This window comes from Callithrix jacchus, chromosome 6, assembly GCF_049354715.1.
Source record: "Callithrix jacchus isolate 240 chromosome 6, calJac240_pri, whole genome shotgun sequence".
Classification (NCBI taxonomy): domain Eukaryota; kingdom Metazoa; phylum Chordata; class Mammalia; order Primates; family Cebidae; genus Callithrix; species Callithrix jacchus.
This window is the reverse complement of record NC_133507.1, coordinates 21,349,007-21,363,819: the sequence shown is the minus strand read 5'-3', so window position 1 is coordinate 21,363,819 and position 14,813 is coordinate 21,349,007. Positions and strand designations below refer to the sequence as shown.

General features: G+C 43.8%; 2 long non-coding RNA genes across 2 annotated transcripts in view; one reads left to right on the top strand and one right to left on the bottom strand.

Moving 5' to 3' along the window:
* Positions 1–525: 525 nt before the first annotated feature.
* The window catches only part of LOC128932499 (uncharacterized), a 160,575-nt gene continuing 146,287 nt past the window's right edge, over positions 526–14,813 (top strand). The window contains exons 1-2 of the long non-coding RNA XR_008482391.2: positions 526–648; positions 7,240–7,385. This is a non-coding gene — a long non-coding RNA (uncharacterized LOC128932499). The remainder of the gene's footprint in view (positions 649–7,239; positions 7,386–14,813) is intronic.
* On the bottom strand, positions 5,022–9,285 carry LOC118154777 (uncharacterized). Its single transcript, XR_004745042.3, has 3 exons — positions 9,059–9,285; positions 8,439–8,521; positions 5,022–6,122 (listed from the first exon to the last, which is right to left on the bottom strand). It is a non-coding gene; the product is annotated as an uncharacterized LOC118154777 (long non-coding RNA).

Sequence of the window (14,813 nt, the reverse complement as noted above, 5' to 3'; positions counted from 1 at the left end):
AAGAATTGCCACAATCACCAGAAGCTAGAAGCAGCGAGCAAAGATCCTCTTCTAGAAAGTTCAGAGAGCACGTGGCTCTGCTGACACCTTGATTTCAGACTTTTAGCCTCCAGAACTGGATGAATTTCTGCTGCTATGGTCTCCCTGTTGCTGACAATTTGTTACAGCAGCCCTAGGACACTAATACAGGCTGGTTCTCTGAAACAACATCATTCTCACAGGATTTTCAGGATCTGAGAGTAGAGAGAAGCCTGGGGCATTATCCATGTACCATGATGGCATGGGGGTGATAAAGAAGAGTGGACTGTCAGGGTCAGCAAGGGTGTGGGAAGGAAGACACATTTCCCCTGTGCTCAAGAGGGGAGTCAGCAGAGAGAACAGGCACTGGCTCATAGACACGGTAGGGTTTGCATCAGCTGAGCCCCTGGTCTGGGGAGCAGAGAGAAATACAGACACATCAGCAGATGCCTACGTGGGCAGATACCACTCACAAGGATTGGAGGGGGGCTCATAAATAACATCCCTGTCCAGAAATAATTGAGAGAGAGAGAAGTTGGGCTGTCTTAAATCCAAGCACCATCTGTATAGGAGAAAAGTGAGATGGGAGGATATGGCTGAATTCAGTGGAAACCGTGGACCTACTAACAGGTACTGCATGCCAGGGTTCCATGGACTAATGTATCCACCGAAGTACAAGCCCATTGCAGCCCTTTCTTAGCAGGGGTGGAGGGGTGTGGGTGCTTTCTGCAGACAGATCTTAAAGAAAGGGAAACAGAAAAACAAGCCTAGCTCCTCTTAGCTAAGTCACGAATGCATGAGGAGAAGGGCCTGGAGTGAGATTCAATAAATATTTCTGCATTGAGAAACAAGGACTGGGGAATACGAATTCTTTCTTTCTGCCTACCAGGAACTAATGATCCTGCATGGAGATCCCTGAACTATGATGTTACTCCTGGGAAAAAGGGAGGGGACAGGAAATTCCGAACTGTGTTTAAACCTGAAGTGCCAAGATTTCCCAGTATTGGCTAAGATGACGTTTTCTGCCTTCAAGCAGAGTGGGCTTCAAATAGAATTTCAGTTGTGTTGTAGTAAAATCAAGATTCATCTTGTGCAAACCTGTGTTTTGCAAACTGGGTTCAGACTTGCTGCATATGCAATAGAGAGCTATATGGGGGATACTGGGTAGACAGCTGTTCACAAACCCTGCCCTCCCAGATGTGCTAGCCACTTAGCCGTTGGTGAAGTTACCATACACATGTGGCAACGGTCACGCTGTGGTTCCTGGAGCCCTCCCGGCCCAGGGCTTTCCTTTGCCTGGGTGCCACAGTGGAGATGCTGATGTGAGTGATGGGAAGCGGAGAGGTTATCCTCCCGGGTATTAGTGATACTGGATGGAGTGTGCACATGGCAAAAGCACTCTGCTGATGGATGCCAACAGCAGCTGAGAGGAGTGCGAGTTCCTAAATATGTCACCTTATCTTTATGAATAATGCAAACAGGTCAGGGTAGGAGTTGAGACTTACTTAAGGTTATGTGGTTGTCCAGAGGTCAAGCTGAGATTTGAATTCAGGTCTCTGTATGCCCAGAAGGACCAAGAAGCCTTGTAGACAAGAAGCTTCTTAAGAGCAGGGCTGTTCTGCATTTGTTTCTTTACAATTCTCATATACCCCCTGCCTGCCTCAGTGCGAGCATAGGTGGAAGCTGCCTAGTTGTAAATAATGTTAATGCACCCAGAAGCCTCTTTTTCCAGAAGCAGCTGGCAAGCAGCCTTTTATAGTAGGGGCCTCGGCAGAAAATCATAGAGGTTTGTGTCCACTCATATTTCTAACTCCATTGGGAACTTTGATTCTGCTGTTCTTCAGTCTCTCCTCTTGGTACACAGCAGTGTCTCTATCACCTGCTCCACATGGGCGCATAGACATTTAGGAAGCCTCTGCTGCTCTTGCTGGCCCCACTCCTCTATGCTCGCCCTCCTGTCCTCCACCTCGAGGTGCTGACCTAGAAAGGGAAATCATCTTTTTGGGTTTCCCATGCCAGGCAGAACATATGATGCAAGAACTAGATGAGGGCTGTAATCATTTGCAAAAGTGACAATTTCTTCCCTCCAGAAAGACACAAAGAGACTAATAGAGTGTTTTTTCTTCCTTGGCCCTTGAAATAAACTCTGGCTTCTGGGTACATTTATTTGGTTTGTACCAGGAACCTGGTTAAACGTACACTTTGTTTATGCTTCTGATACATTTTAATTATCGTTTATGGAGGGCTTGCTTTGTGCTAGATCCTCATGGTGCCAAAGAGCTGAACAGTCTTGATCTGAGTCCCACCTGGAAACTTCAGGGGAAGCCTTCTGCATGCAGAATCCCTTCTCCATTTGCCCGTTCCCCACTCCTCCCTTCACAGAGCAGCACACGGGGCCATGGCAGGTACCAGAGAAGAGAGAAACAGCCGCCCAGAGTCCATGTCATGTGGGGATTCCCGGTGCGAGCTCTATAGCTGCATCTATTATTGGCCCCCAAAAGGATTTAAAAAAAGATTAATGGCACTCTGGCTAAAAAAAAAAAAAAAGTACATAATTTCATGGATGGCTTTTCCCAAACTGAGCAAAGGGATCAGACTCCAAAAGCAAGATGAATCTCAAACAGATGGATTTTGTCCAAAAACATTTCCATCAGCTTCTGGTTAATAGCATTTACCCAAGGGAATAAGAAGGAACAAATATTTTAATTTTTTTCTAGATTCTTTATGCATAGCCTTTTTATTGCTATTTGGATAAAATCATACTATGTATTCCAAATGTCATGTTCTGTTTTTATTCCTTAGTTATGCATTTGTGAGCACTTTCCACATTTACCAGTCTTCATAACTACCTTTTAAAAGCCAACCGTAGGATTATTAGGTTGTCTTCAATTTTTCATGAAGATAAATACAGTGATTACACACAGCTTTGTGCATAGAGTTCTTCTCTAAATGTGCCTTTTAATTCTGTGTCGGTGGATTTTTTGATATCCAGGAGTATTACATTTTAGTTTGTCACATCCATCAATCTAGACTCCTGTAATTTCTACTCTTGATGCCTATTAGTGCTACTGCAAGGGTTCCAAAACCACCTGAGCACAGAGGCCAGTGGAAGCGGTGGCCCAGCTCATTGTAGGTTACCTGGTGATTGGTTATGGAAGCCATCTTGAACACAGTGTATTTTCTGGCAGAAGCTCCTGTATAGGTCTCGAATGTGCCTGTTTCTTATCTTGACTTTCAGATATCTTGGGGAGTTGGGCATGATCTGTCAGAAAATAAGCTACTGAAGTTTTTCCTTCCATCTCTTTGCTCTTGGGCTCTGGTGGAGAACCCACCCACTTTCAGACTGTCTCTCTGCTGGCTTTCCATCGCTTTTTTCCTTTTTGTGCGTTGTGTTCAGTGTCCTCCTGAATCACAAAATAACATCTCACTCTGCTTATCCCTGCATCTTCTTTTTGCCTTTAGGCAATGCTCTTCTTCTTCAGCTCCCTTGATGCACTCACTCTCCAAGGTGTTCTTTGTAGTGGGAGATTTTAGGGGCATTGGGCAGGTGAATGTTTTTATTCTGGCATGTGTTGGGGACATTGCTGCAGATACTGCATAGGTGCCAGGTCATTTGCTAGGGTCCCGTTCTCTCAATCTCCAGCTCAGATAACTGCCATGTTGTGTTTCCTGTGGGAAGCATTCCTTTAGGTTGCATCTCAGAGGGCTGGGGTACAGCTGATGGTCACCATCTTGCTTACAATTCTCTGGATCCCTGATAATGGGGGATAAAATCCCTGACCCTCCAGGTCGGACCCTGTGCCTTTGGTGGGTGAGGATGTTTCTCACCCCAGCAAGTTCACTCTGCTTTTGGAAGGCCAGCCTGTGGCCCTGTGCTTTGTGTTCAGTGTCCTCCTGAATCACAAAAACCTCATGAGGTGCCTGTTGAGAGGAGACTCCTGGAACCTGAGATGGTGCTTTCCAGGAAGCAGAGTGCCGGGGTGCCCTATTGTGGCAGCCAGCCCCAGAGGCTGACACTCCAGGGCAGAGGTAGATTGGAAATCAGGAGAGCTCTGGCTGGGGGGACCGGCTGTTTGGTGAAGAATGTCTGGGAAGACTTGGTTCATCCATTGTGAGCAGGGATATGCACCTTCTCTGCCAAGTGGAGGGCACCAAGATTCAGGAAGAGAACCAGAGTGCTGGCTTTGGAGCCAAACAGATGTGAGAGTGAACAGGCTGTCTTGCCTACTGACTCCATGACCATGGGCGAGTCATTGAACCTCCCTGAACTTCCTTACCATCTGCAAATGGGGATGATCACATCCACCTGTACTTGTCACAAGGATTAAGACAGAATAACATGGTAATGTGCCTAACCCCATGCCTGACATTTGGTGGGCACTCAGTTAACGGTTAGTTCCCCTTCTCCACTTTGAATGGGGGCTCTAGTTAAACTGAGTTCTATTCAGCAAGCATTTACTGCCATTCTACTGTGTGATGTGCATGTGCAGTTACTGGGAATACAAAAAGGAATCCAATGAAAAATGTCCTTGTCCTCAGGAAGTTCACAATCTAGGAGGAGAAATAGACAAGTGAAGGTAATGACAGTACACAGAGAGTGGCAACAATAGTTGTTTCACAGGACAAAGTTTACGGGACACAGTATTACAACATAAAGAGGTTCTCCAGAGAGGGATATTTTGTTTCTCCTCTCTAGGCATGAATAATCAATAGGTGCCATTTGAGAGGTGAAAGGAGCCTCCCAGGTGGACCAGGGGAAAAGGACATTCAGACAAAGACCTGGAATCTGAGTTACTGTATTGGGGGAAAGGCTTTATTAATGGAAAAATACAGTATTTTCTCTAATCCACCTTTAAGGCACCTGAAGACTTTCCAGTGGGAGTCACTGGGGAATTGATGTCTAGTTATCCAGGAGGGAGACAAGAACATCCACTTTTTACTTGACTAGTTCAATATACTGGCCAAGGCCACTGAACAGTGCAAATGGCTAACCTCTCTAAGACTTGGCTCTGTCACCCAGAAAATGGGGTAATGACATGTGTGCCACGTGCCCAGCGGAGAGCCCTGGCACCTGTAAGTGCTCTTGTACAAGTTATCTCTGACTTCTGGAGAGGCAGGAGGGAGGAGGCGAATGCCCGCACTTTCATATCTCTTCCTTGTCCTCTAACTAGATTTACCATGAGAGATAAGAATTGGCTCCAGCTTTGACTTGAAAGACCTTGTTAATGGAAAAATCTGTCCTGGCTGCCAAATGCGAGACCTTTGGGGATTGAGGGCTTTTTCTCTTTCTTCCCTAAGGCCTAGTGTGAGCCTCTTCAGCCTGCATTTGGGGTTTGTAATGGCAAAGATGCACCCTGAAGTCCATTGCTAACAGGATTGAGGAGAAAGATCTCAGTGACACACAGGTCGCTGGAAGCCTGGTGTGGACGAGGCAGTGGGTGGCTGTGTAAGTCCTTTGATTGGATTAGGAGTGACATCAAACCTATGTGTGTGTCAGTTTAATCACTGTTTTTATTATAACAACTCTAATGGAAAATTTAAAGACTAAAATACATTGCTTCTAATCCCGCAACTCTCTGAAATTGATTTCATTTTATAAACTGCTTTTCTGCCCTTGTCTATTTGCATATATGTATGCAAACACATACATAAATCTGCATATCCATGTGCACAGTTTTACTTTTAGTTGACCTACAAAATATGTTTTGGTTTTCAAGGTTAACATTAGAATATAGATCTCTAATGTTACATATTTTTCATAATTTTCATTTTAATAAGCACAAGCCATTTCTTCAAGATGGGAGATTATATTTTGCTCAACTGCTTCTTTTACTTTGTAGACTTTAGGGTGTTTTCATTTTTCTTAATGTTATAAGCAAACAGTAAATATAGATGTTCATATAACCTTTTTAGAAACCATTGCCTTCAGGAAAATTCCCAGGAGTGAGATTTCTGGGAAGCAGCAATGTGTTAAAATGCTGGCTCTGGAATCAGGCAGATGTAAATTCAAATCCCAGTTCCACTGTTTACCAGGAGCATCACTCTAGCTGTGTCACTTAACTTCATCCTTCATCTGATGGTGCATATCAGTCAGATACTGCTGCCTAACAAGCAAACACAAAATATAAGTGGCATGCAACCATAGGCATTTGTTGGCTTATACATCTGCATGCTGGCTGGGGTTGGGCTGATCTAGACTGGACTCTATTCAGTGACCCTGCTTCTTGCTGCAGGTCTGTGGGTTAGTTGTAATGCTTCTGTATAATTTGTCTCTCATCCTCCTCCTGGTTGCAGGCATATTCTCATGCTACTGCACATACACAGGAAAATAAGCCCATGTGCACAAGCATTTTTCAAGTCTCTGGTCATATTACATCTGGTAACATTTCCACTGGCTGAAGCAAGTCGTGTGGCCAAACAAAAAGTGGTGGGGTAGGAAAATCAGTTCTGATCCTTTGGTGGAAAGAACTTCAGGTATGAGTCAAAGGAATGGAAACAGGAGGAAGTTAAGAATTGGGGAACACTAATGTGATCTACCAGAGGGCACCTGCAAAGTCATTGTGAAGATAAAACGATTTTCAATGGTAAATATTACCTTCAAGAGAGGAGGGGTTCATTTCTGTTTTTTTTTTTTTTTTTCTCCATTTCTTCCCTAAGCTTCTTCTGGTTCTTGGTACACAATAAATATTGGTAAATTAGTTTTGCTATTGCATAGAGTTGGCTGTTATTATTATTTGTCTTAAGGATAAAGGACCCTAATCTTACACCCTACTGCCTGCCATATGTGGTTACACCCCACTTTTCTGTGTTCTACCAACACTTTGCCCAAAACTATACTGGCATTTATCACATTCTATCCTACTTAATACGTTCAACATCTGCCTCTTCTACTAACTATGCTGCAGAAGAGCAGGGGCTGTGGCTTACTCATCTCTGCTGACCCAGTGCCTGGCACAATACCACGTTCCTAAGTGCTGGGATGAAGAAATAAATCAGCACTCTCAATATTTTATGTCTTCCTTTTCTTTCTTCATCTTGGTCATGTTTACCTTCTTGAACACAGAGAACATGACAATACAAGTTATTTTAATGCCCTTGCCTTTTATTTCTATAATCTCCATGATTTCCAGGACTTTCTTTCTCGATTGATTTTTTCCTATGGCTATAGGTCATATTTGCCTGCTTCTCAGGTTTTTTTATTTTTATTTTTATTTTTTGCAGGGTCTTGCTGTGTCACCGAGCCTGGAGTGCAGTGGTGGAATCACAACTCACTGCACCCTCAACCTTTTTGAGCTCACGCCATCCTCCTATCCCAGCCTTCCGAGTAGCTTGGACTACAGGCATGCACCACCACACCTGGCTGTCTGGTAAGTTTTTATTGGATGCTGGATATTGTGATTTTTATGCAGTTGCTTGCTGGAGTTGTTGTATTCCTTCAAATAGTGTTGAATTTTGTTTTGGCATGGAGTTAAATGCTTTGGAATCTACTCAGTCCTTTGGGGCTTGCTTTTAAATTTTGTTGGGTCTGGTCCAGGGAAGCCTTTATTCTAGGTCCAATTTGCCCCCACTATTATGTCCATGCATTTCTAAGGATTTTCCTCATTATCACATGTATTAAATGCTCTTCCACTCTGGCTAGTGGGAACACAAACATATCCAGCACTGTGTAAGCCGTGGGATATGCTCTGAGTGCTCCTTTCTGATGATTCTTTCTCCAGTCCCAGTACTTTCCCCTCAAGTATGTGTACACCAGTAATCAGCCAGGCCCAGGATGCTTTCTGGGTAGGCTTGGGCTTCCTCCCCATAATTCCAGCAGCCCTGCCCTCACTGGATCCTCTGCTCCGTCTCCTCACCTCAGGGAGACCTCCTGACTCTATGTGGGCTTCCCCTCCCTGTGCCACCTAGAACATTTTCTAGGCACCACCACAACTGGGCTGTCTGCTATGTTTTTATTGGATGCTGGATATTGTGATTTTTATGCTGTTGCTTGCTGGATTTTGTGGTATTCCTTCAAATAGTATTCAATTTTGTTTTGGTGTACGGTTAAATTATTTGGAATCTACTCAGTCCTTTGGGACTTGCTTTTAAATTTTGTTACGTCTGGTCCAGGGAAGCCTTTATTCTAGGGCCAGTTCACTCTTTGCAGTGACCTGGGTAACAGAGGAAGACTTAGAAAATGCCTCCAGCAGTAATCTGGGCAACCGTAGGGTTAGCCTCAGTTGTTTCTTTCTCTCAGAGATGACAGTCCTTAGCTGTTGGATGCCAACGAGTGTTGTTTTTGTTATATTTGTCTGGTTTTCTAGTTGTGTGAGTAGGATCAGTCTACTTCTTATTATTCAGCAGCGGCTGGAATTGGGTATAACTTTGGCTGTTGCTCTATTTTGGGGTGGTTTTAGCTTGAAAGAGAGCTCTGCTCTTACCTGGTCAGGCCCTTGATACCACCAGCTTTGTATCTCTCTGAGACTGTAGGCCAGGGTTTCTTAAGCTGGATACCACTGAAATTCTGGGCCAGAAAGTTCTTTGTTGTGAGGAGTGGTCTTGTGAACTTAGAACATTTAGCAACATCTGTGGCCTCTACCCATTAGATGCCAATAGCACAACCCCCACCCATGTGACAATCAAAGTATCCCCAGACATTGTCAAATGTCCCCTGGGTGCCTAAATCATCTTAAGTTAAGAACCACTGGATGGCTGGGCATGGTGGCTCAAGCCTGTAATCCCAGCACTTTGGGAGGCCGAGGCGGGTGGATCACGAGGTCAAGACATCGAGACCATCCTGGTCAACATGGTGAAACCCCATCTCTACTAAGATATATTAAAAAAAAAAATTAGCTGGGCATGGTGTCGTACACCTCTAATCCCAGCTACTCAGGAGGTTAAGGCAGGAGAATTGCCTGAACCCAGGAGGCGGAGGTTGCGGTGAGACGAGATTGTGCCATTGCACTCCAGCCTGGGTAACAAAAGCGAAACTCCATCTCAAAAAAAAAAAAAAAAAACCACTGGACTAGGCTCTCCAGTAGGTGGCAGAGCCCTCACTTACACATTCCCTGTGGCAGAGGCCTTTCTAGTCTCTGGAATCATATACACAGATGTGCTCTTTCAGCCAAGTGTTCACCTCACCAGGAAGATGTCTCATTGGTCAACATCGCCAGTGATTTTAGGACTTTAAATGGCTTTTGTTCCCATGACTTAACATAGGAGGAAGACCTTGAACCTGAAAAGTGAAATCATCACTTAGATGTCAGTGCAAGGTGGGAGGCAAATGATGGGAAGGGTTAATTTTCTCAGTTGAAATGTCTTCTGCTGGGCACCTCATAATGGAAGCATCGATACATACCATGGAGATGGAATTCTCAGTGCTTTTTACATTCTTTGTGATAACAACACAGTGATTGAGAACTGATCCTGTAATTTGTATCTGGAAAATATGCCATTAGTGCTAAGAAAAACAGATTTATCACACCAGTCCTCTTTTAAAATTGATCAATGTTTGGGAGGCTGAGGCAGGCGGATCATGAGATCAAGAGATTGAGAGCATCCTGGCCAACATAGTGAAACCCCGTCTCTACTAAAAATACAAAAATTAGCTGGGCGTGGTGGTGCACACCTGTAGTCCCATCCACTCAGGAGGCTGAGGCAGGAGGATCACTTGAATCCATGAGGTGGAGGTTGCAGTGAACCGAAATCGTGCCACTGCACTCCAGCCTGGAGACAGAGTGAGACTCTGTCTCAAAAAGAAAAAGAAGAAAAAAGCATCAATAGATAGATTGCCATAAACATGAGGACAAATAGGAATATTGCCACCAGTTAATAAAACTCGAGGAACATCAACCGTTACTAAGTAGAAACTGAAATCTTAATGAGCAGCCTCATGCATGTTTCTGTGTCTTTATTAGATTGTTTCTTCTTTGCATTTGAAAAATTACACAATCTCTTTTTATTGAGAAAATTAGAAAGTCTAAATAAAAAGAAAAGGACCAGAAAAAACCACTAGAGATAACTCTATGACTGCCGTGGTGTACACCCTTACATATAACGTTTCCTTCTTTCCTTCTCTGGACCCTTGTTTGTATACCTATCCCAGTATATCTTTTTTAAACAAATTGAGATCATGCTGTTATAAGCTCTTGTAACCTGCTTTTTAAATATATAACATTATGTCATGCACATAGTATTTCATTGAATGAATGAACCATACTTTAATCAATCTGCAATTGCTAGTGCTCATTCGTGTTCTGAATTTTATCTTTATAAGCAAGTCTGTGATGGACACTTATTGATATACATCCCTATGTGCTTTTCTAACTATTTTTTATGGATACCCAAGTCTGATCTCTGTTTATTCCTGGAATAAGGACGACTAGAAGGCATACTGCTTTTAAAATGGGTTCTGAATTAGTGTCATGAGAAGCATCTCTTAGTGATGGTCACAAAGGAAGTTTGTGAAGGTGGCCCAAGTGCCAGGAAACTCTGAGAAGCTCCCTTTGCCTCGGGACACCAGCAATGATGTACTTAAATCCTGTATTCCAAAGCAAGTTTTCAGCTTTGTCTTCAGTTTGTTTGTTATGAAAGTAATACATGGGAATTTCAAAAAATGGAAAGCAGAAAATACAAGAGTCACTCACTGTATTCACTTTCTATTGCTGTGTAACAAATTACCCCAGACTTAGCTTAAAACAGGCTGCATGTACTGTCTCACACTTGTAATCCCAGCACTTTGGTAGGTCGAGATGGGAGGATTGCTAGAGCCCAGGAGTTCAAGACTGGCCTGAGCAACATGATGAAACCCCAATCTCTGTATAAAATAAAAAAATAAAAAATAAAATAGCTGGGTGTGGTGAGGTGCACCTGTGCTTCCGGCTACTTGGGAAGCTGTGGCAGGAGGATCGTATGAGCCCAGAAAATTGAGGCTGCAGTGAGCTGTGTTCATACCACTGCACCCAAGCCTGGCAAACAGAGTAAGACCCTGTCTCAAAAAAAACAAACCAAAACAAAATTTAAAAAACCTTTAGCTTAAGACAATACACATTGGCTATCTCCGTTTCTGTGTCAGGAGTCTAGGCACAGTGTGGCTGAATCCTTTGCTCAGTCTCGCTCATACTTTATTCCAGGCTTGCAAGAGCTCCCTGACTTCTTTCATTTCCCATTGCTAGACCCCTTCTAAGCATTCACCTGGTTAGGTCTGATCTGCCCAGGATAATCTTCCTTTTGATTAACTCAGCTGATTACAGGTCTGAATTACATGTGCAAAAGTCCCTTTGCCATATGATATAACATAAGCATAGAATGATATCCCATCATATTTACAGGCCCTGCCCACCCTCAAGAGAAGGGGAATTGACAGGAAATGTACACAGGTGGTGGGAATCGTGGGTGTCACCTTAGAGCATAGTGCTGATAGCCTAAGAAAACCAGCCTTGATATTTTGGTCATTGTTCCAGATTTTTGTCACCCCTCTGTTTAGGTATTTTTTTAAAAAGTTGTATTTATAGTGTTCAACATCATTAAATATTTATTCTCTTCATGTTAATTTACCAATGCAACATTTTGGTAAGCATCATTTGAAAGTTTGGGTTGATATTTGTTATGGCATGGTGTTTGCATTCTCTCAAAATTCACGTGTGGAAGTCCTAATTCCCAGGGTGATGGTACTAGGTGTTCCTAATTCCCAGGGTGATGGTACTAGGTGGTCCTAATTCCCAGGGTGATGGTACTAGGTGGTCCTAATTCCCAGGATGGTGGTGGTACTAGGTGGGGCCTTTGGATGGCATATGAGGTCAGGAGGGTGGGGCCCCCTTGATGGGATTAGCATTTTTATAACAAAAGGAAGATACATCAGAGATTCCTCTTTCTACCATAAGAGAATATGGCAAGAAGGTAGTTGTCTGCAAGCCAGGAGGAAGGCCCTCACCAGTAACTGAATCTGTTAATACCTTGATCTTGAACTTCCTAGTCGCCAGAACAGTGAGAAATACTGTCTATTCTTTAAGCCACCCAGTCTACAGTATTTTATTATGGCAGCCCAAGCTGCCTAAGACAATATTATGAATGGGATTTCCACCCTCAATATGTTTTCTAATTTAGCTAATGTGATTGCCTAGGGTTTAAGTTTTCCACCTGATTCTTTTGTGATTGATTCCTCATCATGGGTGCCAAGGATCATAGAGGTGGTGGCTTTTGATTCCTTTTTCCTATTCTTTTTATAGAGGAGAATGGAAGTACTAGAATAGATGAAGGATGGCCTCTCTGAAATAGTTGTCCTTCCACTGATGAAATATGTATGATGACATGTTGCCTAGCAATGGCCACCAGCTCTGCCTGCATATACAAGAGGAAAACTCAAGGGGGCATTTCCCTTGGAGATGCAACAAAGAGAAAAATCAGCTTAACGAACGCAGCGTCTGCTTCCTTGATGAAATTCCTTTTAGTTTCATGCAAAGAAAATGTTTGCTGGTGAAATGGTCGCCTTGGCTAGAATAATTTAACAGCTAGGTGAGGGTGGAGCAGGAGGGAGGCTCTAAAGAGATAAAAGCAGACAGATTGTCAGGAAGCACTTACCTATCATGTAACAAAATATTTTACTTTTTGTCACTGTCTGCTGATGTGTATCCTGACAGCACTGTCCTTGTTCCTGTCCTCTTTCCCGATTGTGGCTGTGAAACTAGTGGGCTCGTTAAAGTAAAACAGGCTTCCTGGGTCGAGGTCCCTGAATTCAGGACCTATTTCTTTTTTCAGGTGTGTTGACTTCCAGGCATTAATTAGAACATTCCGCAAAGGAGAGGGACTACAATGTGTTATGTTAGAAGGTAATTCTTTTATGAGAAGGGTATTCAAAGAGTATATATGCCTCCTTGGAAGTCATTTTTTTCTTCCCTGGGTTATCATCACATCACAGAATGCCTAACTAGAAGGAACTGTAAAATCATTACTATAAGGCTCAACTCTTTCTCTCCTCTTTCTTTTTTCTTCCTTTCCTTTCCTTTCTTTTTACTTTTTCCCTCCCTCCCTCCCTCCCTTCCTGTCTTCCTTCCTTCCTCCCTCCTTCTCTCCCTCCCTCGCTCCCTCCCTCCCTCTCTCATCTTTTTTTTCTTCTCTTGCTGTCTCCTCTCTTTCTCACCCCACCCCACCACCATGTAATCACCAGGGACATTCTTCCCTCTCTCCAAAAACCCCATATTTTGAAACTAGAACCATCGCATTGAGGAAATATAATTTCAGGTAAAAGCAAAGAAATTTAACATCTTCATCAGCGTGTGCAGCCTTAACGCAAGTGTGTGATTTCTACTAAACATTTTGTGATATTGAAAGGCTGTCAGTGATCTCATAATTCCCTTTGTGGATGTCAAGGAACAAAGCATCCCGAATTAGAAATCAAGCATCTAATCTATCCTCCTCATTTTCCAGATGAGGAAGGTAAGCTCCCCAAACTAAATTACCCCAAAGCGTGTATGAGGACTAAGAAGGGAAGCGGGGCAGCCTCATGGACATGTGATCAGAGGAGTGGATCTCTGCTGTGAATGTGCATTGAGACCATCTGACGAGCTTCTAAAACTACAGACAACTGGATCCAGAGATTCTGACAGAGCTGGTCTGGGTTGGGGCTGGGGAATCTGATTCTAATGTGTGGCTGAGGTTAGAAAGATTACAAATGCGTTCAAACCTTGAGTCACTGAAGAGTGATCTTCTTTTAAGAGCTCTGTTCTCCCCTGTCCCTGCCCCATTCAATTTGCCTTGCGAATAGAAGGAAGGCTTCACTTGAGCAATGATGAGAGCTCAAGCTGGGCTTTCATAGGAAGGGAGGAAATCCTAGTGGTTTATGGGAGCCACACTAAAGACTGTGCAGAGACCTTGTGAATAGAAGCAGCAGCATACCTGTGGCCAGGAGGGGTGGAACAAAGGGAATCACAAGCTGTCCAACACTGGACACATTGCAAAAATCTTCAATGGCCAATTTACTCATTCTTCAAAATGGGTCTTAGCACATACAGATATTGCTAGATAAGAATCGTAGGGAATGGGGGAGATGGTGGCAGCCTGGGGACTGTGTGCTTTTCCTGGAGAGGGGGGCTCATTATTTTCCTGTAAGAATAGGAGCTCGGTATTGGAAGATGTCCTAATTCTTCTGGGTAAGCCAGAAATCCAGGTTTTATGTAAAATCTCCTGAGTTTTAAAGTTTGGAAACACATCCAAATGTTTTAAATGCACTGCTGGGGACAGTGTCACAGGGATGGCACTCAGCTCTGGGAAAAGCAGCCGTTTGTGATTTCTGACCCACCTTATTTCCCAGGTCCCTTCCAGATCTGACTTCCTAGGAATCCTTGATTGGGGTATGTTTCTGTGAGAGTTGCATCAGCTGACAAACCCTGGGAAGCACATTTGGTAGCTACTGCTCCTTTACAGTTGAAAAGCTTATTTTGCCTTGGTCTTTGCCAGTCCCACCTGCTGCAGCCTGCTCGCTCTTAAGCATCCTGAACAGCAGAGACCAGGTGCAGCCAAGGGTGTAGGGCATGTTTCTGATCTCCTGTGAGCCTCAGCATCTCCTAGCTCTGAAATGGGGACCACAGCTGGAGAACTGTGGGCAGAGGCTCCAGGTAAGCTGGAGCTGCATCCTTGCCAAGAGCTCAGGCAATTGCTTCTGAAGGTGAGGGAGTGCCCAGCCAGCGATGTGGGGTCCTCTCCCCAGAGTTGAAGTCAGAAGAGCATTTCACAAGGTTAAATTACCTGTCATTGGACCTGAGTACAAGTCTAGATTCCCCTCCACCCTCTCCCAGCTGAATTAGGCTTCTAAAAATACC